This window comes from Columba livia, chromosome 1 (assembly GCF_036013475.1).
Source record: "Columba livia isolate bColLiv1 breed racing homer chromosome 1, bColLiv1.pat.W.v2, whole genome shotgun sequence".
Taxonomy (NCBI): Eukaryota; Metazoa; Chordata; class Aves; order Columbiformes; family Columbidae; genus Columba; species Columba livia.
In genome coordinates this window covers 101,303,833-101,331,309 of record NC_088602.1, presented here as the reverse complement: position 1 = coordinate 101,331,309, position 27,477 = coordinate 101,303,833, and positions in this window count along the sequence as shown.

Here is a 27,477-nt window from a genome sequence, read left to right as displayed (position 1 = left end):
TATAACCTATAACACTAGGAGTAGCAGTAACATCGTAACATCCCTTCTGCTATTGAACAAATAGCAGGCTTTTTTTTTTTTTTTTTTTTTTTAATAAGATATTCCACAGATTAGATAAGCAAAGCAAGTGTCTTTTGGGAAAGACCATCTTTTGTTTTGATTTCCCTTCAAACACTACATCAGAGAACCTATGCATTTATTTTAGCAGCAAGAAATAATAGTCATCTAAGTAGCCCTGTCTATTTCATTTGTAGGTCACTAATTATGAACGAACAGTTTCCCTGCTACTGTACAAGATGTCACAAGGCAAGGGAACACACTGGTTACCTACTTATCTTTTTCCTGTTTTCCCTCTCACTCTCTGCTTTGCAGACACACTATCATCCCTGCACAGCACTGCAGACTCAGCAGTGGCATTCAACAACCAGTCATGCATTGAGAAGGTGGAATGCCATCTGGGCAGGCTGTTTCACATTGACATCTCCTAAAAGACACAATAACCAAGAAAAGAACAGCTAAAGTAGCTAAGAAGTGCTTTATTTTCACTTAAGAAAAGACAGAGGTTCAAAATTAAGACATTTATCCACTCTGCCCTCTTATACCCCACATGACATGGAGGTAAAATCCTTACTAGGACACCTCATGCTTAAAGTATTGATGAAGATGCACACATAAAGGGGAAGACTGCCCTCTGGTATTACTGTTAGGCTTTGCCAACACATTCATTTCAGCCTGACAAATTCTTAGCATAAATACATATTCTCTGTCATATAGTTCAGCCTTCCAATAACAGAACTGACCATGTAACCAAACCCTGCGTTTCAGCATATATGCACACAATAACTCAAAATGATATCACTACTGTATTACCCAGAAAAATAGATTATTATTATATAAGCATTCAGGTAACAGCTCCCTGAAACACAGCAAAACCGGCATTAAACTAATTGATACGATGTGATTGTGTGTTGAGCAGAAGATTGGAAAACTTCAACATGTATTTCTATTTATTCTGCAGGCAGACAAGAGAGCCTAAGAAATGAACAAAACTCCTTATTTCCTAGTCCAATGTACATTTATGTTAGGCAAAAAGAAAGATTGGAAGGGAATAAACGGCAGAGGGAGAAAATGGGAGAGTAGTGAAAAGTAATGCCTGAAGTAGATAGATAAGAAAAGAAACAGAGAAACATATAAGGTAAGAAAACAAAAAAATGAGAAGGAGGATGTGGGAAGGAAGGTAAGCAAAGAGTAGAAGCTATCTCATGATAGATTTGCTCTCATGGCATCACCTGACTTAATTTCCTCTTAGGAAGGCTGACTTGAAAGAACAATCAAAAACTCCCATGGATTCATGCCACGAGAAATGAGATGAAACAGAGATGTTCTGTCTGTTCACTTTCACCCCTTCTCCCAGTTTCCGTTAAAATTGACAAATGTCCCCATGGGACAGGGAAGCATCAGCCTCCAGTCTCCTAAGTAAAACACAGTAAGAATAAACAGCTTATTATAGGTCATACAGGATATTTGTGACAAAGCTGTAAATTGACCCAGTCTCCAGAGTTCCAGTCTAATGTTCTCAACAAAAAGATTAATCATGGAGGAAACGTGTTGGCTTAGGGATATTGGCAACAAGTCTTGTAACAATCATAACATCACCCAGTTCAGTGCACTGGAAAGATATTTATAGAAGGTTGTTTTGGTAATGTCAGCACATCCCTAAATCAAACAACCTTTTTCTGAAAAGCTGTAACATTAAGGGTTAATATTTTCCAAGCATACCATGCTCCTTCACAGGTGGTAGAGCCAATTGGGGAGATACGGACTTGACAAGTGACGTTAACAGCCTTCTCCAACACAAAACACTGGCCAGGAGCAGCAAGATTCTGGCTGTTTCAGTGTGAGAGGGACAGCAATGAATATCTGTCACAGGCTGCGTCCGTGTCTAAGGCTGGCTTCTAGTAGCAGTCTTGTAATTGCAGTTCCAGTAGACTTCCCTTAGTCTTACACATACATTTACTTAGCTTAATAGATCTGTGAAAATGGGCCCACATACTACATTCTGGGGCCTTTCTTTCGCTTGTAGGACTGAACAAAAGCAGTTGCTGATGGAGTGGTCTCTCTGGGAACCTCTTCATGGTCTGGACCAAATGAAACATCAAAGACTTGGAAAACCACCAAGGCTAGAGCTGTCTTATTCCCCCAAAGGATCTCTCCTCTTCAAACAGCAGTTCCCCCTTCTCAGTTTTGTTGTCATCTTGGGAAAAACATAGGCAAGTTCTTGCTTTTCTGTGTAACCACATTTCATCTGTAGGCAGGCTGCTAAGCACTGGCTGTCTTCATAGTCCATTCACATGGCATCTTCTACAGCTGGTCCCATGAATGTACACTCTACTTAGTTCCTTTCTGGGGCAAAGGCTCTACTCCACAGCAGACTGTGTGAAATGTCACACCTTCAGGGGACTGAAATAAAATTAATGTCTTTGGGGATTCTGAAATATTGTCTATGCTTGCTGTTTAGCTACAACAAATAAGTTTGTTCGTCTTAGTTTGAATTAACTGTCTTGAATAAAAGTTTCATTCTGCAAAGGAAGAGTTAACTGAAAATATAAAAAGTAGTTTTCAAATGTATTTCTCTAAACCACACTAATTTAACCTTGGCTGTCAACTAAGCCCCATGCAGCCACTCGCTTACTCCCCCCTCATGGGATGGGGGAGAGAATCAGAAGAATAAAAGTGAGAAATCTTGGGGCCTGAGATAAAGATGGTTTAATAAGTAAGGCAAAAGCTGTGCATACAAGTAGGGCAAACCAAAGAATTTATTCACTGTTTCCCATCAGCAGGCAGTTGTCCAGCCATCTCCAGGAAAGCCGGGCTCCATCATGTGTAATGTTACTTGGGAAAACAAGATGCCATAACACCAAATGTCCCCCGCTTCTTTCTTCTTCCCTTAGCTTAATATGTTAAGCATGAGGTCATATGGTGTAGAATATCTGTTTATTCAGTTGGGCTCAGCTGTTCCAGCTGTATCCCCTCCCAGCTTCTTATGCAGCCCCAGCCTGCTTGCTGGTGGGGTGGGGTGAGAAGCAGCAAAGGCCTTGACCCTGTGTAAACACTGCTCAGCAGTATTGATAACTTTTCCGTATTATCAACACTGTTTCCAGCACAAATAAAAAAAAGTAGCCCCTTACTAGCTACTATAATGAAAATTAACTCTATCTCAGCCAAAACCAGCACACCTTCAGAATGGCACCATAAGTAAGAGCTATCCAAATTGTTTGCCAGAGATGGATAACAAAGGAGGAAAGAACCATGACGCTTCTGCATTTAGATTAAGGAAGTGATACACATAATGTGAGATCACAGAATGTTAGGGATTGGAAGAGACCTCAAAAGATCATCTAGTCCAATCCCCCTGCCGGAGCAGGAACACCTAGATGAGGTTACACAGGAATGTGTCCAGGCAGGTTTTAAATGCCTCCAGAGTAGGAGACTCCACAACCCTCCTGGGCAGCCTGTTCCAGTGCTCTCTCACTGAGAAGTTTCTTCTCAAATTTAAGTGGAGCCTCTTGTGTTCCAGTTTGAATCCATTACCCCTTGTCCTACCATTGGTTGTCACCAAGAAGAGCCTGGCTCCATCCTCGTGGCACTCACCCTTTACATATTTATAAACATTAATGAGGTCACCCCCCAGTCTCCTCTTCTCCAAGCTAAAGAGACCCAACTCCCTCAGCCTTTCCTCATAAGGGAGGTGCTCCACTCCCTTAATCTTCTTTGTAGCCCTGCACTGGACTCTCTCCAGCAGTTACCTGTCCTTCTGGAACTGAGGGGCCCGGAACTGGACACAATATTCCAGGTGTGGTCTCACCAGGGCAGAGTAGAGGGGAAGCAGAACCTCTCTCGACCTACTAACCAGCCCCCTCCTAATACACCCCAGGATGCCATTGTCCTTCTTGGCCACAAGGGCACAGTGCTGGCTCATGGTCATCCTGCTATCCACCAGGACCCCCAGGTCCCTTTCCACTACCCTGCTCTCTAATAGGTCATTCCCCAACTTATTCTGGAACCTGGGGTTGTTCTTACCCAGATGAAAAACTCCACACTTTCCCTTGTTATATTTCATTAAATATTTCCCTGCCCAACTCTCCAGCCTGTCCAGGTCCTGCTGGATGGCAGCACAGCCTTCTCACATGTCAGCCACTCCTCCCAGCTTGGTGTCATCAGCAAACTTGCTGACGGTGCACTCTATTCCCTCGTCCAAATTGTTGATGAATATATTGAGTAATACTGGTCCCAGTACTGACCCTTGAGGAACTCCACTAGATACAGGCCTCCAACTAGACTCCGCCCCATTGACCAAAACTCTCTGGCTTCTTTCTTTCAGCCAGTTCACAGTCCACCTCAATACCCGGTCGTCCAGACCACACTTCCTCAGTTTAGCAGTAAGGATGCTTTGGGAGACTGTGTCAAAGGCTTTATTGAAGTCAAGGTAGACCACATCCAATGCTCTGCTATCATCTATCCATCTTGTTGTGTCTTCGTAAAAGGTTATGAGGTTGGTCAAGCACAACTTCCCCTTGGTGAAGCCATGTTGACTGCCCCTAATGACCCTCTTATCCTTGATATGCCTTGAAATGGCACCAAGGATAAGTTGTTCCATCAGTTTCCCAGGGATGGAGGCGAGGCTGATCAGTCTATAGTTACCCATGTCCTCCTTCTTGCCCATTTTGAAGACTGGAGTGACATTTGCTTTCCTCCAGTCCTCAGGCACCTCTCCCATTTCCCACGACTTCGCAAGATATTGTAGTGAGGGTGGACTTCATTACCAGAATGTAGAAGACAAGTTATTTGTATGTAGGCATTGCAACACCTGTTTCTAGAAAGGGATATAACTGCCTAATTTTTCATGCAATATGCTTTCCAAATTTCAATTAATCCCTACTCTTCATGTTACCAAATATAAATCCTCAATCTGATCACAAACCATCCTAATGCTTTTCAGTTGTAAACTACTTGATGACAGAACTCATTCAGACACAGCAAATACACATTGATAACTTATGAGAGCAACTTTCAGATTTTGCAATGGTCAGACTAATTTTTTTATGATTTGATTGTTTTTAGAAAGCAGTGTTCCAGGGAGGAAAGCCTCAGGCCGTGTAAAGGTTGCAGGAAAACTAAATCAGAGCCGTAGTCTGCCAGCCAGTGATTCTCACTGGCACTCTTAGGTCTACATAAACTTCTCCCCTTAATTCACAAAGAAATCTGATGACACAGCTTTAAAGACAAGGCAGTATTACAACCAGCCAACAGTTTGTTAGCAGACCTGTGCCTCTTCCCTAAGAATGTCTAGCTATGACTTATCTCATTTGGGAGTAATACGATCTGTTATTTTAGTCTGCAGTTAAGAACAACAGCAACTAAAGAAATAGAAAGTGGGCAAGAAAACAGACTTACACGAAGATTACTGTAGCAACAAGAGCATATTTCCAATTACCCAGAGCCAAATAGCAGTTGGTACTTCAGGAGACAGGATTTTGTCCCAGTGAATGCTGGCATTGTGTCAAACCACAGAACAGTGCTGCAGTAAACGGGGAAAAAATACCTCTCCCTGAGAACAGTAACCTTTCCTCATTCTGCGTTTATGAATTCTTGCTCTTTGCCAAGAGGGAGGAACTCTTGCCACCCTAAAAACTCTTTACACTTTAAAACCTAGCAGTGGCTTTACATGAATTCTTGGCTTTGTTTCTCTTCATCAAACATAAAAGAAAAATCAAGTGCTTTAAACCAGGCCAGATTGGTTCAATTTTTTTACTCTAAGATTAGTCAAAATAAATATCCCTCTGGAAATAGTTTTGGCATGTAACTGAACAGCTTAGCTAATTTTTTTCCTCCTACTATGGATGTAATTATGGGCAATACAGTATGTTCTTATTGCAATCATTGTGATAGGAGTGCATTTGCACAGTAAGCTGCTCTGAGGCAGATTTTCCTTTGTATCACGGCTGCAGTGGGTGTCTTGCTTAAAATGAATGACCATTGAAATAATTTCTAATACTGGCTCTTGACCCAGAAGCATTTAAAAAAACTGACAGCAACCAAAACTCCTGGTTGCTGGTATATAAGAACTATGAGAACAGAAAAAAAAAAAAAAGGAAGACATTTCGTGGTCTCTTCTTCCCTCCCCCAGCTACTAAGTGCTTTAGCTGTGGATGTGTGCTCATGGAGCTTTGTGGTTATGGAAAATAATGTAGATGGAGCTTACATTAATCACCCTTCAGTCCACACTGGAATTAGACTGATGGAAAGCTTTGCGCTGTAGCCCTGTTTCTGCCTCTCTCTTTTTAGCACTTGTCAGAATATGGGACTGAAAATAGTTTTATTACATGGTTTCTTTGCATGAGTGATCTGTTCTCCATGGGTCTGGATATGTTTCCTCCACTGTGCAATGTCTTCCGCTTGTGAAGGACTCCTCTTGAGTTTCCAAACATATAGGTGCCATCCGCATGTATACAGAACTTTGGTTAGAAATTCAGTCATTTAATGAATTTCACCCTTTCAATGTATAATATTTCAAGTTATCATTTTAATAGGAGAACTCAGCACAGGGCACTTGGGAAACTGTTTGGGGAACTGTTTTGAACTCAGTTCTTGTTGGATGAATAACACCTGTGCTAAACTACTTTGTTACCCACATGATTACACTGTCTGTGCCAAACAAGATCTCTGGTTGACAGCACCATCATGGCAGATGAGATGTTGGGCTTGGAAGAGTTGCATGATTCTCTGTGCCATCAGCAATCCCGCAAAGGAGCCAACCCCAGTGTGAAATGAACAGTATGTGATGGTATCTGGCTGAACAATTCTACCTTCTCATTCATGTCTTGTAGCAAGGCAGCTCACACTCGCATTGCTGAAAGTTAATCACAGCCAGTGAATGACCCTTGCATCCAGAGTATATTAAACTGAGCTCAGAAGAAATTGTGGTTTGATTCCCAATGTTTTGGCTACTTGTCAGATTACAAGGCTTAGGAGGAATGAGGTTGGACCAGCTGCGGTTGCATTATGTCATGATTTGGCAAGGGACCTCAGCTGACTGATAATGAACCATGAAAACAGCTGGACCTTTTCCATTTTCTCCTTCCACTTTGCACTTCAGTCTGAGCCCAGTGGCCTATGGGGTTCTACTGGAGACGTCTGCGTTAGTGAATTAGTAAATGAATTTCAAGACAAAAGCACAAATGTTCACTTCAGCTGTGTCATTGGATATGAGACAGTACTTTCTTGCAATAAGCATGCTCATATGGAAGTCATAGCTCCCAAACGTGGTGGCAGTTCCTCTACTATAATTGCAAGTGGGAACAGAAAACGAAGTTTTCTCCCCTTTTTTCTAATTATGCCTTCAGAGAAAGAAAGGACCAGCAGGAAGTGAGGGCTCATAATGTCCAAGGCCTTGATCTCTTGGGCATACTAATTACTCCTCTCCAGAAACTAATGCAGCATCATTTTGAAGGTAGTTTTAATGCCCTACCATCTCTAAGAGACTGTTTTGAGACTCTAATCTAGTGACTGAAAGATCTTTTAACAGTCTTAGTTTACAGATGCAAAAGATGGAGATGCTTGTAAGAACAATAGAAAATTATTCCTCCGCTATATATGACATATGCAAGAAGCAAGGTCTGTCTTATTTTCCACTGTTCACCTAAGTTCCTTCAGTCCAGAGTTCCAGGAATTCTTATTTTTCATTAGATTACTGTGATGATGGCTTGAGGCTCCTGTTTTAGACTGATAAGCACTATGTGAACCTTTAACAAAATGTTAAAGCCCTGCAGTCCATGGAAGGAGCTGGTAAATCACCCCTGCCAGTGAAAGCAGTCAGGATTGTTAGGGCTGTGAGCCAGTGACCAGGCCCTGGCCTCAGGTTCAGGTGACTGAAATGACATGAGAAACTGCTGGCTATGATGTGAGAAATTGCTGGATGTGACAGGTAAAGATGACAGAAGCTGACAGGAGTTACTGATAGCACCATGAGGAATGTCTGGGTTTCACAGGTGTTTCAAAGAGAGTGATGTGAGAGATGGCTAAACCTCCCCAAAAGAGAGTTTCAGGACCTTGGGCAAGACCAACATTTACAATTACATCAGCCATAGGATATAAAGCTGTGATTACCTGAGTCAGAAATGAGGTGAGGAATACTGATTGGGCTATAGATGTGTGCAAACTGGAACCAATAGTGAAAAAGTAGTTAGGGGTGGGCTGTTTATCTGGAAGACAACTGGGGAAGAGAAAGAGAAGGGCAAGGATAGTGAAAGTATCAAGAGATGAAAAATAGAATAACGAGATATTTAAAAGTTGTCATTGTGGTTGTCCAAGGGTACGTGCACTTCAACACTGCAAGTACAGCAGGACAACAAACCTGTTATTCTGACCACAGCATAGGTGTCAAGCCTGCTTCTATGGCCTGGTGAACCATAAGAGGTGGCTGGTGCCTTCCCTTGCTGGCAAGAGAACAGCCAGAATGGGTGACTTGAACATCATGGTGTCGCTAAGTCCATCCCCATTTCAGGCCTGAGAGCATTGTAAGAATGTCTTTAAAGGGATAAGGCAAAAGTGAGGTGACTGTTGTACTCAAGATAGGCAGTCTGTCAGGAGATGAAGGCTCCAGTCCCTTCAGGAAGTGAGAGTTGAGCAGAGTGGGTGGGAGAGCTGAGGGCTTAACTGCTGTCTTATTAGAGGAAGGAGTGGCACCATCACAACTTTGCCCTTCTTACAGGAGAAAGCAGGGGCTGTAACTGCACTTTATGTGGGCCTCTCCCTGGAGGCTTTCAGGCAAGCTCTGACAATGAAACCTGAATTTATTTCCCTCTAGCACTTTACAATTTTTCTGATCCTCTCAGCACTAGGGGTGCATAGCACTACAGTTTGGATCAGGACTGCACTTTTGAACTGAATCCCTACATTGTCTCCACTTACTGTACTTCAGTTCATCTCATGGAGAGGCCTCAGGGAAACACAAAGTGGATTCTCTTCTGTTAACACTAAACTGGAATAAATTAATTGAGGGGGAGCTGGGAAGGTTTCACAGTTTCTTTTTACAGGCATTTAAACCCTTTTATCCAAAAGCACCATGGAAGCTACACAAGTCTTTTCAAGTCCTTTTTTGACTTTCAGCTATTTTTCTTAGGTGAGCTTGCTAACTGGATAAGGGATGTTCATCTTCTAAGTTAGTGACTTCCTCTGTGCACCTCCTTTTTCCTCCTCATCCCATTGCAATGGTTCAAAGAGCAATGATGTGAACCTGTGAAGTTTCAAGATACTTGAGATAATAACAGTCAAAAGATTTTAAAGCACATTTGCAGGGAGATTGTACAGAATATAGGAGAAAATAAATGTAAAGCAGCAGAATTCTTCTATTTTCTTATTAAAAAAAAAAAAAAGTGAGGTTTGTACAATGACAATCCTCTAAAAATTCTATGTATGATTGCTGAAAGCAGCTTCTTACAGGCTTGTCGTATCATTTTCTCCCTCTTTATTGCACAAAACAAAGCTTCCTAATGGAAAACTTTCTCAACCATGATGTCAAAGGAATCTTTCTTCAGAAACATGCCACAATTCTGCAGTGTCTGTTACTTTAAAAATGTGAACAGAGACAGCCTGTTAGTTTTGCTTTTCTTCAGCTTCTATTTTAGACCTTACAGAGAAAACACAGTGCTCTATTCAGAAGTTCTGGCTTTCTCTGAGCCCCCTATTGAAACAAGTGTGCAATAAGGTATTTTATTTATTTTATTTTATAAGTTTTCTATCCATTTTCCTGGGTTAGACTGAGTGTCCTTGGATGAAATTAGAGATTTTGCTGGCCAGTCAGACCAATAGACTGCAGGGAGTTTCTCACACACAATTGCAGAAAGACACAAACTTGCTCTGCCCATGCTTTGAGATGAACAGTAATTTTGTGGGGTAGAACAGCTTGAAGTTCAGGTTAATATAAATCCTGTCACCATCAAGGCTTTCAACAAGGTGTTGTGCACTTGTTCTATTTCAGAACAAGGGGAAAGACAGGGCATGGTGTGTCAGCCTGCAAAAGCTACCCTACATGCAATCAGGCATGCTTTAACATCAGTCACAACTGCAAAGTTGTTCCCAAAGAGGGAAGAAAAGTATGGATTAATTAAAGCAACAGTGATTTTGCAAATGTAGGAAGTGACAAAAATGAAGCCATTTTTTTGCCTTTTACCTGAAGGTGATTTTGACATGTCATGCAACATACCTTGCATAAAAGCAGGACATGGTTATTTCATTAAAGAAGCTGAAAAATGACATTGGCAGTCACATTGCATAAAATGTTCACTTCCAAGGCTCTGAGGCTGTCACCTAGCCAGGTGAGGTATGGCCCCATGGCATACGAAGACAGAACATGTAAGCAGCTGTCTTTGTGAGCTCGCAATTTTAGATCCTAATTTTTTTAGTATTTGCCACAGGCCTGACACTGGGCTCTCAACTGGAGGTGATGTACATCACAGTGCTAGAAATATAAGTTTTGACTCATCTGAGTCTCCCCAGAGAACCTTTTTTTTTCCAACTGTGAGAGCTAAAAGAGAATATTAGCCACTTAATGGATTCTCAGGTACTGGAATTCACAGACATATAACCACTGAATCCACAAAGATAAACCCCAAAGGGTACATACAGTGAGATCATAAAGTTGATCCTTGCCACGTTCAATAAGTTCAGCATGCTGCCTGATATTGGGCTTACTGCTCATGCACAGATTAACTGTGCAGCACTGGCTCAAGGGATCTCAAGTCCCAGACTCATTTTACATGCACTGCAGCATGTCGGGTCATGCCTTTCTCAGTCAGAAATGCAAAGCAGAAATATGGGAGCCCTGCAAAGAACTTGCAAACTATGTATAAGACAAGCTGCAGCAGATGGAGATGGACATATGGGGGACTACAAGATAGGTGGTTGTCTTTGCACACCAGCAGTTCTTACTGAGTGGGTCCTTATAGACTGGTTGAGAAATGGTGATGATGAAATGAAGCCTTTTCTCAAACCATCATCAACTAGAGTGTAATTCAGCTTGCAAAGTCAGAGCTCCACCTAAGAATATATTTGTTGTGCAGACAAAGAAGATGAGTAGAGTAGCTGGAGGAGCCTAAATATGAAAGGAAACCTTTAATGGAGCTTTTTAAATAATGAAAGAATTTCCAAAGAAACAAATAATGACTAAATGGGAAGCATGAACTATGTACTGTGAGTAAATCAAAAGCAGATAAATATTTTTACAGTGAAAACTATTTAGTATGTTGCCCTTTTCTGACTAGTACAGATTGCTGTGCACAGGAAATGTGTAATTAAATGGATCAGCTCTTGATTCTTGTGACTGGTAGAAATAATCTTTCCTCTTGGCATGTCCAGCAGCTAAAAAGCTATCAGAAAGTTTAGAAACACAGGATTTTTTCTTGTGGAGATACAAAGAAGAACATTGAAGGAAATGGACCGAGAGTCAAATCTTTCTGTTTATATTATGTTTCTTAAACCACAGAGCAGCGGGATATTTTTATTATTTTTTTTTTTTTTATTTTAATTTTTCCTTCTGTTTTTTTTTTTTTTTCTTCTTGAGTGGAAATGCTGCTTTCAGTAAAGCATTTTGACTTGGAGAAATATTTACTGTTCCTTTGTGTTAGAGAAAGGTAAAGCAAACTTATCAACAAATCTGGTAAACAGGAATAAAATCCACATATAATTATAAACATTGTCAGCTGCTTGAGATAGAAGTGATTCCTTGCCTCTGTCTGTTCTTTCAGGCTTAGACTCTTTCAAAAGCATCTGATTGATCGTATTGGCACATTTTAAATCCATCTCTCTACAGCAGAGATTGGCAAGAGAAGGAGAGTGATTTGTAATCTAACACATGATCTCACTTTCCCCAAGCACATCCCCCAATGAAGCCAGTTGTTGGTCCTTATGATGTAAGGGGAGAGAGCTCAGCATCCTGCAGGGTGGGGGGTCTCCTCTCAGCCCATATGTGCAGCAGACAGGGGGTTCCTGACCGCCAGCCACCACAGCACACACAGCCATAGTTATAAGTGAACTCTGATATACCAGACCAGCTCTATACATGCTGCAAATATAAGATAGGGGAGGAAAAGCTGCCAACCTCATGTAGCACTGGGCAAAATGATTCTGTTTTGACACTATGGTTATAAACATTTCTAGGAAAGGCTCAAGCTCAGCTGAAGTAATTCAGCATGGTTGTTCTGAAATTATACAACCTTTTTAAAAAAATACTTATTAAGATTCATTCTTTCAGCCCTTCCTGGCAAAAGGCTAAAAATGAGCCAAGTTGGAGGGGTTGTGGGTGGAAGAAACTCATGTGCTGGGAATTGCAGCTGTAGTTTCAGTGGGACTGCAAAGCTGCAGGACTCAAGGAGCACTTTCACTGAGGCAGAGATGACAGAAAGTAATCTAGATGTACTATGGCCTTGCCAAGGTTTCTAAAAATTAGAGTTCTTCAAATAATTTTTCTGCCTGGAATACCTGCCCCTGTTTTGGCCTGATTCTCTACTCCATTGCTATAGTTTTATGCTGATATAACCCTTCTGAAAATCAATCAGCTAGACTGGTGCTGGTATAAAACTGGAGTGATGCAGAGCTGAATCAGACTCATGGTTATAAAACAGTGCCTGTAAGAAATTACATAACTGGATCAGAACTATTTTGAAGGAATTAATCACTAAAAAAATAAACCAGTTTTGATTATATTCAAACTTTCCTGCCAACAATACCATAAATGTGCTGCCAATTACGTAATCATATTGACCTGTTTTGAAAAAGAACTGGTTTAGCTATGAAATTGTACAAAACCAAAAGATGTGAAGAAATGCTACTTTGCCTGGCTTATATTGACAAAACGTTTGGTGCTCTCTCACACTGAAAGGCAATGGTCTGACCTTGCAGCAAATGTAACAGAGAAGATCAACATTTTCATTAGTAACTTAGGGTGCAAAATCCATCAGGAGGTGGCCTAGTGGTGGGTCAAGCTTGTTGTAATGAAACAAACATCCATTTTGTGTTTCTGGGATGGGACCTACTCTGTGTGACTGAACTGAAAGCTGATGTCCTTCTTCATGTCACTTACTTTGTCTTTCTGGCTCTCCCTCAGCGCTTCACACTGATCACCAGCAGAATTCGATTTATGCCGCTCTCAGCTCTCACAAGTAGAAACTGGGGCAGGATTTATTTCAAATCCTACCGTATAACAGAGTGTTTGCTGTCTTATCTACACACATGGGAGGACGTTCGTCATATCAATTGGCATTGCTAAGCAGGAGTCCAATTTAGTACACCCTTATAAAAGTACTAGTAATGAGCTTGAAATTATTGTTATAAATCCAAAATGAGATTAAAGAGTGGGTAAAATATATTCCTGGATTAAGCTAGCACATCTACAATGACTACATCATATATAATTTGGCATAGCATGTATTAAAATGACTGGCTTTGTTCCTCAGAGTGGCAGCCTGCCCTCCCATGTGTGGGTGTCTCAGGATACTGCATCATTGAAACAAATGGTGGCTATTTGTGTCCCATATGATGATGGTGTCTTTGCATATGTCTTTTTTTTTTTTTAATGGCAGCGTATGAAGGTCTCACGTATCTGTATTGTTTCACTATTTGCTGTCTTTTCAAACTTAGAGCCTGAGTCTGAATCTCAGTACACCTCTTGTGCTGTGGCTGTTCTTTATCTAAGGCTTATGGTTCTTGTTCAGCCTAGCTTGCCCCCAAATCGAGAAGAAACAACAAGTTTTATTTTCTTATTATCTTGACAATCACTTTTCAGCTGTATTAGGTGCCATTTAGTTATAAATTCTGAAGCACCCTGAAATTGCTTCTCTTATTAACTCCTTGTGAGTGCCCACAGTCACTTTCTCAGCTGTCTATCTTAACCTAAGAGATGAAATAGAAGAGATGGTTTTATATTTTTTTGCCATAAAGAGTGAAATCCCAGCTTGAGCTTTGGAAGTGAACATGGGACTCTTACTCATTGAAGCCTGCAGTACTGCAACTAAGGGGACACATGATTAAACTAGTAAACAGTTGGTTTAAACCACCAAATTAAGTACTTTCTTCTTGCATAGAAAAGATTTCCTGGAACATACTGCCTCAGGGCATTGGAGAGGCAGATATTTTTATCAGTAGGTTCAGAAAAGAATTAGATAAATTCACGGACAGCAGATCTCTAAGTCAACATGAAAAGGGTTAGGCAGGAGTACATTCTCAGACATCCCTAACATAACAATTCTGGATGCTAGAAGAAACCTCCTTTTACTGCTTTTTGGAGACAGACTCCTGGGTTAGGTGAACTATTGGTCTAACTGGGCAGGACATTTCATGTATTTGTACAGTACATATGTAGTTTCATCTATCTCATTCCTAGTATTAACACAAATATCATGAATTTTGGACTGATGACTGTTCCCCATAGGAGATTTCAGGACAAAAGTCTGTATTTAGCTCAAATACAAAGGGTCTTAACGTTGGCTCACCTTCCTCATTTTATTAAACTTCAGCCCATGCCTTCCACTATGAACTATATTTGAACTATTTGTTGCTTTTTACCCCATGTGTACAATATCTAGGCTAATGCTCATACGTCTGGCTTGAAGGCAGTGGATTTCCCACCCATTTCACCATTTGATCTTACACTGTGTGTCCTGTTCTGATCTGCAGTCAGTTTTTAAAAGCCTTCTTTTTAATATTTTTTTTTTTTAAATTTCATACTGTTTCTCCTGCCTGATGTTCACTCTGCTGAAGTGCACTGATATACTCAGAGAGTACTTTAGAAATCAATAAATAATGGTAATAGCAGAAACTGGCTAAATTGTAAAACATCTTCTGAGAACAGGCATGGAAAAATAGGGCTTTTGTCAACCATAGTCTCTTATTATTGATTGCCCTGAGATCAAAGTAAGCGTGCCATAAGATGTACTACATTACAAAATAACTTTCAGCTGCTGGGAGAAGGAGGGCCCCTAAACACTTTGCACGGAAATGCTAGCCAGGAGTTGAAGACTGGATTGGTGGGTGGCATACAAGCGTGCAGAAGCCCATCTTTCAAAAAAAAAAAAATTCGGACATTGTTAATGAATGTGTCATTTCACTAGCTTTAAAACTCTCTTGATGTGCTAAGAAATATTTGTTTACTTGGAATGCTTGCTTTTAATTTTTGAAGGCTCTAGTGATTTTAGTTCATTCCCTCCTTTGCCCTTCTCTTCCTCCTCTTTGAACAGACATGGGAGGAGTCCCTTCATATTAGTCTTGTTAAGTGTGCTGGAGCTCATGGTCTAAACTCTAAACTGCTTGATTTAGCTGCCAGAGGTAAGTTTCCTCTTTATTTAACCTCTCTCTGGAGACTGATGAACTACTCTGAAAACACAACAAGGTCATACCTTTACATAACAGAGAAAGCAAATTAAATATGACCTTTTACAGATCTAGTTCATGACTTCTTGTAATTCCTAAATCCCAGGGGAAAAAAGTCAGATGATTTCCCAGATAAACATGTGTTTGTTTTGGTGTTTTGTTTTGTGGGGTTTTTTTTTTTTTTGGTTGTTCTTGTTAGTTTTGTTTTTTTTTCTTGTTGTTTTCTTGTGTGTGTGTGTGTATGTTTGTTTGGTTTTATTTGTTTGTTTTTTTGTTGTTGTATGGTTGGATTTTTTTGTGTGTGGGGTTTTTTTTGTGTGTGTGTGTTTTGCTTTTTTGTTTGTTTTTGTTTTTTTCTCCATTTGTTTTTGTTACCTTAGTCATTCAGTCTTTCCTCAGTGGTACATAGGTTGTAAGTACTGTGTCACTTTTTGGCTGTGGCTGTTGACCCAGGGTAATAGGCTGCAGCTGCTTTTAGCAACTTAAAACTAAAATCCTCAGTATGTTAGACCACCAGCTCTTTTTATGAGAAAACACTCAAAAAATGCAAACACTCATTCTTACAACTAATAATTCAGTATTCACATACATAGGCACTCCATATCAACACCACCATGTTTCAGGTCTGTCTTGAAATAAGAGAACAATTACATGATCAATTCTAGGGCAACTTCTTCTTGAAGTTTTTCACATTTATCACATGGTGATGAGTTGTGAATGTGTTCAGAAGCTTACCATGATGTTGCAGCTGAAATAACAAAGATCTTTTTGCACCCCTTGCCTCTCCTTGCCTTCCAAAAAATGGGCACATTCTCAAAAGCCAAACAAGACATCACTTTGGAATGTGATCCCGCTTAATTTACTCTGTGCATGAGCACTTCTTTATATTCACTTAGTTTTATTGTATAACAGTACTGAAACATCTCTGTCTGGTTGTAGCAGTGGGGGACGTCATAAAGAAAATATCTCTTTCATATATGTGCATCTATTTTACACACACAAATCTATATATATATATGAGAATGTAACTGTAAAATTGCAAAGTTGACAGGAAAAGTTTAGGCACAGGAGTAGTGTTGGAAGCCTCTACAGGGCGGTAACTATGTAACTCCCACTACTGTTACAAGTAGATTATAAGATAGAAATGCACCTTCATCTTTCTGTTTTGCTCTAAATGTTAATATGAATGAGACTATTTGTTCTGCTGTTTATTCTCTCTGCGAACTATTAACTTGTGATACTCTGTACAAGAACATCTTTCAGAATCTGAATTTTCTGTGGATAACTGAAAGTCATTTTCTTGTAATACATCCTGTTGTGAACTATATTTCTTGGTTCAACTAGGAAAAAAAAATTGTCTAAGTGGGACTTTATAGTTTTTATAGCAGTTCTACAAGTGGGCTAGTTTATACACATAGTGATATAACCAGCTCACCATTTCCAGTCTTTGTCAGTCTGCTCTCTCCCTGGGTTGCAGGCAAAGGGGGCAGATGAGCCTTTACTGTGTTGAGAGCCATTATGTGGCTCTCTTGGGTCGTTAATAGGGAATATTCTCTGAAATGGACCTTATTTAGACATCAAGGGCCTTTGGCCTCGCTTCAAGATACTTAACATGAACAGTTATCTGATAATATGTGCTTTTAAAAAGCTATATTACTTGAGGAATATCTCACTGCAAGAAGCTCTAGTGTGTGCTAGCATTTCTTTTCAAAAGGTTATATGAAGTATAGCTTCATATAATGTACATCATATTTGTCAGACTGAGGAGAATTTAGGCCTAGGAATTTAGATCTACTGGTACGTGGTCATCTACTATGGAACGAGCTACTCAATGTCTCTGTTTCACATTATTGCCCAAATTTCTTAGAACATAAGCAAGTTTTATCTTTTTGTAGACACGCTGTGCTGAAGTTTCAGATTACGCAAAGGTTTGAATAAAAATAGAGAAGGGACCACACGAGCAAACAAAAAGGTTGCTCTCTGTCTCAGGTCCAATTTGTATCTCTTTTCTGGAGGTAGAACACTGCTGTCAACTATGTAGTCTCATGGGGTTTCATTGTTTTAGACACAGGAATTACCAAGCATGCTGATTAAACAGCTTGTTTCAGGACTGATATTTAGATACCCAGTTAAAGTAGTTATTCTTGGAAAATACCCATGACAAAGGATGGGATAATAATATTTTTCATATATTATCCTTTATTTTCACCTGTCCTAACTAAACAAAGCTGTATCAGGGCTTACAGTAACTGGGACACATTAGGCTGATAGAAGTTATTATTACTTCTAAAAGATACCCATGCAAGCAGTGGATTACACTGTCTCTAGAATGTGCAACAATCAGTGGTGCCAGGTGAGATGATGCTATGTATGGTGATGGCATGCACATTTAGACCATTGATAGAAAAATAGGAATTGAATATTCTTTGAAGCTGAAGCAAAGAGAGCAGTGCAAGCCCAGGCTTCTGCTAGAAGACTCTACTCCCCACATAGCATAGTCACAGATTAAATGAAAAACCTGAAAGAGGTGATCCTAAGAGCCAAAATAAAAAGAACATCCAGAATTTCAGATTACCAAATGAACATTCCAGATTTTTTTAGGTATGCATATGATCATCCTTGAATTCCTCTACTCTATGGAAATATAAAGTATATGGTGCCTTTGTTCTGCTACCAATGTGATTTGCCTGGCATAAGCTTCGAATCTTAACTGTCCCATCACTCTTTTCTGTCAGGCGTTGCCTTGGTCCTCTGTAATTTTTTGTGCCAATTTCAAGCAATATGGTTTTATTTAACTGTACTTTTTCTGTAACACAGCTTCCTTGGACTTAGCAGTTTTTCTGGCTCTTGCCAGAACATGACTGACATAGGATAACATAATGCTGAGAACCTCTCTTCCTCATTTTAAAAAGCCAGCATATCTCATTGCAGAAACAGTAATGTCTTTCTAATAATTAATGAATTTTAAAATAACAGTTTATTCACCTTTCTGGGCTATTACAACTACAGTTCCTAAAGGCTCCAATAAAGAACAAATTCCGATTTTGCTAACCACACAGGTAGTAAGATGCAGTATTTGATTGTAGGATGGTCAGAATCTAAGTGAACAAAAAAATATCGAGTAGAAGAAATGTCAATTGTGCCTGGCAGATGAGGAACTAAAGACAGATGAATGGTTCTATTAGAAGTCTATGGCAAAACCGATAATTGAATGTGGACTTTCAAAATCCCAGGATGGTGCCTTAGAGAAAATTGCTGCCTCCTTCCAAAATATTAATGATTCATTTCAGCTTTATCCTAAGATTCTGTATCAGAAAGGTGAAGCAGCTTTCACATATTTGTACTGAAAATAAATTTACCATACAGCAAGATCAATTTTTAACCCTGTTGTTGCAGATCTTTTTTTGCTTCATTGGATATTTTTTTTAAGAATTAAACAGTCTGATTATGTCACTAATCAATTAAATACTTACTAATGGCCCTTTCAGTGCCCCTCTACTCTTGTGTTGTGCTAACGTACATGCAGAAGATATGACACAAAACTATGTACAGATCCAGCAAAGATCCATAACTATTGTCTTGTACCAGGCATTTAGAAGAGAATGAAAAAAAGGAGGAAATTGTGACTTATTAACTCAACTGTATTTACAACATCATGAATGCTAGAAGATGAAGAATTGCAATCATTACCTAGGAACCTAACAGCCCATGAAACTGAGTGCCAAGGTTAAACAAGCTACCTAAACAACAGGGGCTTATTATCTGTTACATCAGATTTGCACAAAGAATAGCAATATAGTTTATGTGAATTATGTGTTCATCAAAAGGCAGTTGTTAGCAGAGCACAAGGTACATAGTTTCCAGTGCAACCCATATGGATAAACATCTAGTCTGTCTTTTGGGGACAATTTAAATGTCTATTGTAACATACACACATGCACTAGGGAAAGTAAATTATTTCAATTCTTTTCAGATGTCCCACCAAGAGCAATTTTATTTCATTAAAAGTGTGGGCAGACCCTAGAGATGTAGAATGAGCTTTGATTATAGCTCAAGGTGTTCTTCAAAACTTGTGCATAAAAAGGGGCACAAAAAAGAAGAAATGAAGTACAAGGAAGGATTAATGTTAAAAAAAGCAACAATGCTATCAACAACAATACCTGCATCAGACAGAATTTGTGTAGAATGTTAGAAAATTGTCACATGCTTATGATATCTATACTGGAGATAAGATCAAGGGCCTATTGTGCAAGGTACTACACTGACATTTAATAGCCAGTTCCTCCCTGTAGCATTTTCATCTTCATTTGTTTGGTTCTTTCTTCTCTCCAGCTATACCCTAATCTCCCAGGGCTGCCATCTGTCTGATGCTCTGTCCTTGATGGGACTGCTCAGGATAGCATTCTTTTAAATGCAACTTAGTTTTGGAGAAGGAGGTGAATCCAGGTAACTGAGTGAAACGTGGCCTGCTGCGCAGTGAGTCAGAAAAAGGCTTATGTCCTTGGTTTAACCGAGAGCTCAGTGCTACCTGGCCAGCGTGGTCCCTCTGCACTGGCCCGAATTTCACCCTAAGTGAAAAACTTGCGTAGCAGGATACACCACTGTTAGGGCATTAGGCTAGTCCATCTGTTTGCATTGAATTTCTACATGAAGTGTAGAATTTTATCATCAGTTGGAAAAAACAGTGCTATGATTTCATTACTTCCAAATGGAAACATACACCTGAGCTTAAAAGAAGACAAACTGATACTCAGCTGAACCCTGACTTTGTAAGGTTTGCAGGACTAGATGAGAAAGTTTATGAAATATGTATGTAGCTAGTCATTCTGTAGCATGTTTCCTGTGCCTACCACTGCATTTTCAATATTGTTTTGGCTCCTTCCAGCTAGAGAAAGAAAAAAATCTGTGCCAATGTAGAAGAAATTTCATGGATAATTTTTTATTTCTCTGAGCGACATGGTCTAAATAACACCTAAAAACTGTCAAGGGAAGAAGGAAGCATCATGCTCTTTTGGCATGGCGACAGAAGTTTAGACGCTTTTAATATAGCAAAAATACTCGACAAAAATCAAATTATAAAACCAGATCTCAGCTATCTGATCCAGTGGGCTAATGCCAATTTACAGCAGTTTACAGACTGGGCTAATGATACAAATGAACAAAATATAACTGCAGACCAAGATAGTAGGGATACCTCTACTGAGTGAGAATACTTATCTGAATATCAAAAAATGTACACCGCTTACAACAAGGCTTTTTTACAGGGAAACTGTGACTCATTAAGAAACCAGTGTAATTATGTTGTTCTTGAAATCATAGAAGGAGAGCTTGATTTAACTTGTTGATTCAGAGTTAAGAACAATACTTGGACAGCTTAAGAGAATGAGACTAGGCCGGGCCTCATGATTTTGAGGATTTCTCTCTCAGCATAGATCACTAATTGTGAAATGCCTCATAGGCATATCTATGCATGACAGGAGAACATCCTGAAGCACTAAGCAAGTGTTATAAAGATCATCAGTTGACAGAACAGTATTCACACAAAATAACAGGCTTGGAAAGAAATAGTCGGGAATTTAAGCAAACAATATTGTTAGAAGCAACCAGCTATTATGTTCAAGCACTTCAAAATAAATACAAATGAATCACCCTCTTGTGACTTCCCTTTCAAAAATTCAGGCAAATTGTTATGGCTATTGTGGTTGTTTCTGTAATTGATCTAGTTAAGATTGTACAGTGGAATGTATGCATGGGTTTAAATCAGCTACTAAGGAGGTCTTATTAACCTCACGGATTTGTTGAGGCTATTTTGAAGGCTGGAGGCAGCAACTTTGCCAAGAGAGTGCCATGACACAGAGTTGCTTTGCCTTTTGCTCTTCTTGGAAAGGGCCAGAGCTGACACAAACCCCAAAACCACACAATACCAAGCTCATGGAAAATTAGCTTATTGCTAATGGAAAATAAGCTTATTACTAATGGAGGTAGAGTCCTCTCCTTTAGCTCTCCTGCAGCAGTGTCATAGTTGCCCTTCTGCAGTGGGGCCCCCCAAAAGGTTACAGCACTACCTGCTGCCATGGTGTCCTCTGAGGACCATGACTCCTGTGGAAACTGAGAACAGGCTCTATCTCATATATTTGCAACCTGGCTTTCTGTCATTATAATCATTAACACCACCACCACCACAATTTGAATCTCTTTTTAGGAAGAATTTTCTCTAGCCCCAGTAATTTTCCTCATCTGTCTTCGCATCTGTGTTAATCTGAATTGTGTGTAAGAGGCATTACTCACATCCATAGGTGCAATGTTATGTTCTCATATTACGCTTCATTTCATTACTCGTACATCTTAAAACTCACCAGAATCTTAACCTGCATTCAACAGTGAATGAGTCCCTTTGCTAAGTTTCAGTAAAATTTACTTTCTTATGTTAACTGTGTTAATTCTCATCTTACTCAGCTACGTATTAGCTTGTGTTCATCAGCCATAAGTTTCACCCATTGAACAGTGAAGTTCCCTTGTGCTCTCAGAGATTGGAAGGTAAAGGAAGGTATTTGTCCCATTTGTTTAAGGCTCATTCAGATGCCTAAAAGACAGTTCAGAAGGTCAGAGTTCAATATTCATATCTCTGCCATGCAGGCAAGGAAGAGAAATAAATTCCCACCTAGTGGTTATTAAAAGCAAACCAATAAAATCTCTTAAGCATAATTATTTCCCACCCTAAATAACTTTAGCAGATGCATGCTGTGCTACCTGATTCTCTTCTTTTAGATTAACACGTATTTTAAGTAGAGAAATTAATACAGAAGTAATCCTATCTCTCGGGAGGTGTTTTTTTAATCCTAACTTTTGTTATATTTCTCTGTTGTTTGTCACTGATTTCCTGTTGTAACTTAGTTTTAAAGAACCTAGTGAAAGGTTCTTGGATGACCTGAATAAAGTATTGCCAGTTATTTTCCCTTCTTCAAAAGGGATGATGGATACATTCAAACACTCTGTAAAACTTCAAAAGTTTACCCATGACTTCAGAAAACATTAGAGGATCAGGTCGATTTTGACACAGTGATGCTTTCACATAAAAACTGTTGTTTGGTACTTTGGGAGACAGGTTGTTTGCTTTTACTGAATTTCTCATTCAGTCACACAGAACAAACAACAGTATTTTCAATGACCAGTCCCATGCTTTGTGCTATTCAGTGTGCATGGGATTTGAGGGAGAGGGAGGAGAGAGCAAGCTGCAGAAGGGAAAGTTCTGGAAGGACATTGACTGAATCGCTGCCTGTGCACCCAGGTAACATGCTGTGCTGCGCTGAAGCGGATCTGCAATTCAATCATTTCAACAGATAGTCCGTGTCATGAGGATGAGCCTGTCAACATGTGTTTAGCTGTTCCACAATAGGTGAAATATAGTTTGAAAGCTGTTGGGAACCTCGGGAGACTTAATGGGAACAGCAGAAAAATCTGTTTGTGGAGGACTCAAGGACAGTTTTACAAAAAGTGAGGGAGACAAAATTTTCACTTATTGAATGGATTGTTCTGTTGGATTGTTATTGAATGGATTGTTCTGTTAGCTCTGTTATAATTCTATATTGCTGATCAGGAAACCTGCAAGTCTCCTAGCATTTTGCAAGCATGGCTGTCAATGATGTGTATAATTTGATGACTAGAATGCAGGTTTTGTTGGTTTGGGATTACTAGCTTTCACTTCTCTTCAGGGCTTGCAATAATATAACATTATATGATATATAAAGAGAGTTTTTTTTGTCTTATCACAGCCCTAAACTCTGCATTTAGGTAACAAGCATCCCAAGACTCAGGGCACACCCACATTCAAAGCCTTCAGTCCTACTCTGAGACTAGCTAGGAATCAGAGTTTTGTGCACCTGATACGTTCAATGGGTTTAAGCCCAGGGAATGAAACTCTGGTGTGAATTTTGGGCAGCCATTTTTCCAAAGAAGGAAGAATGGTTATCATTACTTTCAAGTTATTATGATAGTTATTTCTGGTAGTAATTCCAGTACATTAAATGACATGAAACGTAAACCTGTCCCATTATTTTCCAAAAGCAGTCAATTTATACAACAGCTGGGAATGAGATCAAACAGGTTTTTTTTATCTGACCAGCTGAATCACAGGATACACACATCATATGCTGGCTCATTGATCTCCTATCACAACACAGGCATGTTTCTTCACTGTAGACTGAAGGAGTAGAAAGGCTGACAGAGTAGAAAGGCTGAGAAAGCTGCTGGCAAATTTGCAGTGGAGTACCAGTGCAATCTAAGTACCTAGACAGTCTGAGGATGTGAGTAGTGATGCTCCCACAGCCACTACTCTAGAGCACAGTACGTCTGAGGCTGCAGATTTATCAATGCTTTCCAATGCCAACAAAGAGGGAGCTATGCATATTGCGTGTTTCAGCTTCTTGGTTTGGAGTGCTCACACTGGTCATTTTGGGCACTTGTTTATATTCTGCATATTTCAAAAGTTAGTCAGCTATATAAAAATTTGAATTCTCTCAGGAGCCTTGTTCAAAACTAAAAGGAGGCTATAAAGAAAAATTCAAGCCCAAGCAGCGGCAATTTCCTTTCTTTTAGCAAGACCAAATAAGTGTAGTTGTAGTTATTAATAAAACATGTAACATTTAGAGAGCTTTGTAATCTGCTTTCCTTGTATGTAATCTCTTTTATTTTAGTGTGAATGCCTGCGAAGGATGGAGAGCCTCAAGAGGTTTCAGGGGGATAGAATTAATCCCAAATTTCCCAAACTGAAAAAAAACTGTCAACAATTAATTACTTCATATTACAGTTCTGAAAGGCAAGTGGATAAAGACTACTACCTTCATTGCCTGCATGCAAAGGTGAACTGGGGGTTTATTACATTTCCCTTGAGTAATAGAGGGAAACAGAGAGAGATGTCCAGGAATTCTTGTCTTATAGTTCTGTACTGTTTTGTGAGTCCATGCTTAGTATGAAATAAGAAAGAAAAAGGCACTGCAATTAAATTTGTTTGACTTGGCAAGCTCTTAAATAGCAAACTCTTGGGGAAGCAGGGAGAAGGCGGCTACAGAGCCTTTGCCTTCTCTGCTGCAGAGACAAAAACTGAGTTTCATTAACAGTTACACCTACAACAATTCAAAAATAATTATAATGTAAAATGCATTTGTGTTAGAAGCAATTATTCAATAATCCTGAAACAATTCTTGCTAACTTAATTGGGAGTTTTGCCAGATAAAGAAAGTAATTAAATATTTCAGCAGTGTGACCCTGTACATATATTTCCTCAGCCTTCTCTTCAGGGAATATAACCCCTTCTCAGAGGGGTTATAAGGGAACTTAACACCTACTGCTCAAGTTCATATCTAGTTATAAGATGCTAACATTCAAGCCCAACACCATCCTTTTGTATTGTCCCCACATCTCGTTCTGCTTCTCCATTACCTAGTTCATTTAGTCGGGCTGGTAATGCAGATCCCATTGCACTAGCAACACTGGGACACCCACTCCTCCCCTGCTGTGATGGTTTCTGTACTAGTGAAAGCTGCCTTTCTACAGCACTCAGGTCTTCCACTTGATGGAAATGGAAATGAGATAAGGGAAAAATTTTCAAACAGATCCTCTTCTAAAAAGCCTTTTGCCACCCTGTGGTACTGCTGTTGCAGTGGGTCAATCTGATGGAAGGTCATGACCTATCTTTCCTCATTCATGCACTCAGTTCTGTCACACAATTGCCAGACAAATGGTGAACGAACCTTTAGATGAGTTAAACTCCTTAAAATGTTGTGTTTTCTAGAGGGCAGGCTTAGCCATGGGACAGCTGCCTCATGCTTCCCCAGTTCTAGACTTGGGCTAAGCTTTCCTGTCGCTCCATGTTGATGCCACAATCCCATGACCATGCTCTTTGGCATAACAGCTTTCCCTTGGTCATCTCCTGCCTGCGAATATTCTCCTTCAGCTTCCTATTTCTTCAACAAAAATCAATTCTGTATTCTGAGACCCCAAAATCCTCTTCCCCTATCCTTAACCTAAGATAAAACCTCCAATAAACAAAAAGACAAAGTTATGAATATGAGTCCATCTTTTCCTTTTCCTTCCTTCTTCGGTGCCACAGGCCATGTGAACTCAAGAAAGAAGTGTGACTGCTCTGGGAGAACATGGGACATCTGACGGCTGACCCAATTCAGAATTCATGGTAAGGACATGATGGGCATCAGAAACCAGGAAAATGCACCAGTGAAACTGGAAGAGTGGAGAAGAGACCACACAGGGGAAGAAAATTAGTACAGGCATTATCCACCCTAAAATGCTTAGAATTTTTAAGAGGTGCATAACTACAGTATTTGAGCCCTTTAATTGAAATATTGTTTTATATTAAAAGCATATTTTATGCCTTCTTTGGAATCACAGACTTTGAAATAAATGAGGGATTTTTATTATTAAGTTGGCTTCGTGTTATACCAAATTAACTTTAATTAGTTTAATTACGCGTAATATATTCAGCTTAAAAGAAAACGGCATCCATTTTGCCTAGCACAGCAAATCAAAAGTTCATAGTTTTCTAGCAGTGAAAACAGTTAGCCTTGGTAATGCTACGGAGAATAATTCTGGCAGTATCGGACCAGATTAAATGCACCTGATTCTAGCAGTTTCTGTGAAGCACTGAAAACAGAAGACTAACCCCATTCCTAATCCTCCCACCACAGGAGAGAATCATGCTCAACTATTTCTCCTCTTTCTGTCCACTGGATATTTAGGGTGTCTACAGTCACTCTACTCCACATTATGCTTAACTTCAGTTACTTATAAGGCTACAGCCATTAAATCTTATTAAGCTCAAGACAAAATTCAATTGTGGATGGTATCTCTCCACTGGATGTCATTTCTGCCAGTTTCCCTTTGGAGAAGAAAGGATTTAAACTCCTAACAGTAGAAGCCCTTCCAAGATTGAGAAGAAGGCAAAAAGAAGCTCCAGACAAAACCAAAACCCTCACAGGCTGAAATATAAATGATTCTGGGATGGATCCTTGAAAACATTTTCTGTAAAAAATCAAACATATTGAGGAAGGAAAGCAGACATCACAGGAGCTCTTATCTGACAAGCCTCTTCCCATGAACACGATGAAGAGGCCACTTGTTTGTAGTGCTGGAGTGGGAAGGAAGGAAGAAGGTGTTGGAAAGTGCTGTTGTGAAGTTCTCTGTCAGAAAAAAAATCCCAAACAAAACATAAAAAAACCTTAAAAACCCAAACATTTGTGTTGAACACACACCTGATCTCAAGTTTACATAGATATGTCTGAATTACTTTCATCCAACTTTAAAATATTATGGTGTGAGAAGAGTACATGCTACTCAAATTATAAACATAAACTGCAAGCAGAAATAAGTGCTCTTACTTTAAAATAAATCAAGAGGTTTTCAATGAAAACTGGAATTTGAAGTTCTCCGTTGTTTCCTTTTCAGCTGATCATTACATTCCCAGAATATTTTGCCCATGCATCCAGGAAATAATGTATTTGTTTTGAAAAAGTTAGAAAGGAAGATGGCAATTACTGGTGTGAAATTTACATAGGTGTTTATGATGTCTTTGTCTAAATTAGTATGGATAAATAAATGCCAAGTGACATAAAAATCTTCTCAGGTTTCTCTTGAGGTGTTTTGTTTTACATGAGTTTGTATAGCAAGTAACTCAAAGAAATTTCATTTAGATTTGTTTGCAATTATTTGCAGCTCCATGCATAGGCTCAACATTCTGTTGCCATGGTCCTTTGTGTATCTTCTAGTATCCCTTATTCCTGTGCATTAGTTTACTTTATTCAGAAGGGAACCCACTAATGTGCTCCACGTTTGGTGCGGTTGACAGTCTTTCAATGTTAGTTCTGTGGTGTGTCGTATGTTGCATGATAATAGTTATTACTGTTCACCAAGATCCCAATTATTTTCATTCACCATTTTATTATACAAGCAAAAAAATTCTGTTAAGCTACTTAAAATATTAATAGTAGTATTAATACTATTAAAATAATGAAAATGTACATCAATTACAATCTTTATATCTTT